The sequence below is a fragment of the Hakea prostrata genome, chromosome 5 (assembly GCF_041222555.1).
Source record: "Hakea prostrata isolate BN-2017 chromosome 5, UWA_Hpros_2, whole genome shotgun sequence".
In the NCBI taxonomy this organism is placed as follows: domain Eukaryota; kingdom Viridiplantae; phylum Streptophyta; class Magnoliopsida; order Proteales; family Proteaceae; genus Hakea; species Hakea prostrata.
In genome coordinates, this window is record NC_142604.1 from 33,056,407 (window position 1) to 33,059,183 (window position 2,777).

At 39.5% G+C, this 2,777-nt stretch overlaps 1 pseudogene; it reads right to left on the bottom strand.

The window, feature by feature from the left end:
- Window positions 1–482: 482 nt before the first annotated feature.
- LOC149015841 (hydroquinone glucosyltransferase pseudogene) lies at window positions 483–2,344 on the bottom strand (annotated as a pseudogene).
- Between the last annotated feature and the right edge of the window lie 433 nt (window positions 2,345–2,777).

Consider the following 2,777-nt stretch of genomic DNA (forward strand, 5'->3'; position numbering starts at 1 on the left):
ATATCCCACATAAACGTGCTATCTCGAATCTTCTTCATAGACCGATCATTATATGGTCGGTCACATGGTTCGACCAAGATGGTTCGGTCTAGATTATAATTTCTTTATCAGTTTCCTTAACACCCACGCCAGATCCCAAAAATGGATGTTGGTTGATCGACCCAGAAAGGATCGTGGTTGGTCTGACCGGTTCGGTTTCATTTAGCTTTGAATAATTTTCCCTTATCAATTCTCAAATAGAATTTACAAATTGAAGATTGACAAAGTCAGATGAGAGGCGTTCAGAGATTGACTTACCCATGACATATAATTGGTTCGATCGAGTTTAACCTGTGTTATTAGAAATGAGAGCAGCAGAATGGGTGGTGGAGGAATTTTTAGTATTAATGGACATCTCAGATGTTGACATAACTGAAAGGGATTAAATCGTTATTAAAGATGGTTGCTGTAGAGAGGACTCCCGGAAAGAAGACGTGGGTCTATCAGACTCTAATACCATATAGGATTTGGAATTCAAAAATTGAATAAAAGTCTTTAGGAGTATTACAATATGAGTAAGCATACGCTACAATTTGTCCATTTTCATAATTCTGCTTGAGTTTTCCATTTATGTGTCAGCTTCAAGAGTGACTCTGTTGAAGAACCATCTTCACTCAATGTCTTGGCTGCAGCAACCTTTAGTTCCTTCATCTTATCCCTCTTCAGCTTCCCTTCTTCTCCTTCAATCAGACATTTCACCGTTGTTGCAATCTCCTCTCGCCTCACAGTCCCATCTTCCCCTGCTTTAGGCAAGAATGCCACCTTCAGTTCCTCCACTAGCAACACTGCATTCATTCTTTGTTCTGCATAGAGAGGCCAAGCAATCAATGGAACACCATGTACAATACTCTCCAATATTGAGTTCCATCCACAATGGGTCAAAAACCCTCCTGTTGAAGCGTGGCTTAGAACTTGGATTTGAGGAGCCCATGAAGGTATAACTAGACCTAACCCTTTTGTTCTTTCGAAGAACCCGTCAGGCAAATAAGCAAAAGGGTCCTCAGTGCTCTGAGAATCAAAGAAATTTGCATTTGATGCCTTCCGAGTTGGGCTTCTAATAACCCACAAAAATCTTTGCTCACTTAGTTCCAATCCAAAAGCTAATTCAATCAACTGTTCTAGTGAAAGAGCACCTCCACTTCCAAATGACACAAACAGAACAGATCCATCTGGTTGATCATCCAACCATTTCAAGCAGTCAGGCAAATCAACCCCATCTGTTGAAATTGTAGTACTCTGCACAAGTGGTCCAACTGGGTACACCGGTGGCATGTTGAGATCTTGTCGACCCTCTTTTATTGCATTCAAAGCACTTGGTTCCAGATCAACGAAGCTGTTTAATATTATACCTTGAGCCAATCCAAAACGTTTGCAATGGTATAGAAACCATGTGTAGGCCTCGTTCTTCCTGTCTTGAATGGGTTGAAACAAATCCCTACCATGAATTGCTATACAACCAGGCAATTTTATTGGGTTTTGCAAGTCTCTGAACTCACAAGAATACATCTGATCAAGCTTGGGCAAATGAAACTTCCATGACAACACAAACGCCGACATCGGACAAAAGATGTAGGATGAAACATTGAATTCCTTGGTAACATCAAATGCATCGGTGCCAAATTGATCAATAACCAAGGCAGTAAGACGAGTTGTGGCGCTTAAAACCTTGAATAGATCGCGTAGAGAAGAGAGAGATCGGGTAATTGTTTGCGAGATCCGTGTCAGGGGCCTCACATCGGAATGAAGATCATCGATGTTTGCTGGAGGGAGGATAACCGAGTTGATCCTTCTGCTTCTGGGGAGTTTGTCTATAACTTCTTCTGCAGATTTAGAAAGGGAACCATTCGTTGGGATGATGATCGTAACCGAGAGGTGATTGTGGTGGTGGATGAGTTGCTTTGCAAATTCTGCAAGTGGAATCAGGTGACCCATCCCTGGAGAGGGTAGAATGGCTATGTGGGCTCTTTCCATTGAGGGTTTCTGTATCGATCTGAAGCTTAAATTTTTTGATTTTGAAAAGAACCGAGAAAGCTTCGTACAGATTAAGTCGGCTGTCTGTGTAGATTTTGAAGGCGTTTTGTAGACGCGGAAAGAATATTGGATTTTTCAGGTCAAATGTCCTTTTTTTCCCTAATCTCTCCTTATATGTTAGGAAAAGAAGAAAAGATAAAAAACGAAAGTTAAATTCAATGATAACACTTATTTTAGAACCACGTAATCAAATTAAAAACTTAAAAGCTACTTACGCAACCTAATTCTGTAAGTGGATGCAAAGAGCTAAACTAATGGAAATGAGGTCATCGAGTAATTGCAAAGCGATAAATGGAACTTGGACGAAAGCAAAAACAAAACCAAAGACCATCAAAGGTAGCTAAATTGGTAATACTAGCACCTCTGATAGAACAGATCATGGGTTCAAGTCTCCTTGTGTTGGAATTTAAAAAGTACAGCCCATGAAGACACTCAACAACTTTATATGTATGAAAAGAAAATTTATTACTTACAAAAAGCTTAAAAAATGCACTTACAACGAAAATGCCCTTAAAGCTTCACCAGTTTTTGATGAAAATGAAAATTTTGTTAAAAAGAACAACCAGTTATACAATGGCTAATTTTTATTCCAGTGGTATATCACATCCCCTAACCTGATACCCAAATACCCAGATGTGTGATCCACAATCCTGAAGATCAAGTCACAAACAATCATCAAACTATTTAACATAATAGTCCAATCATGA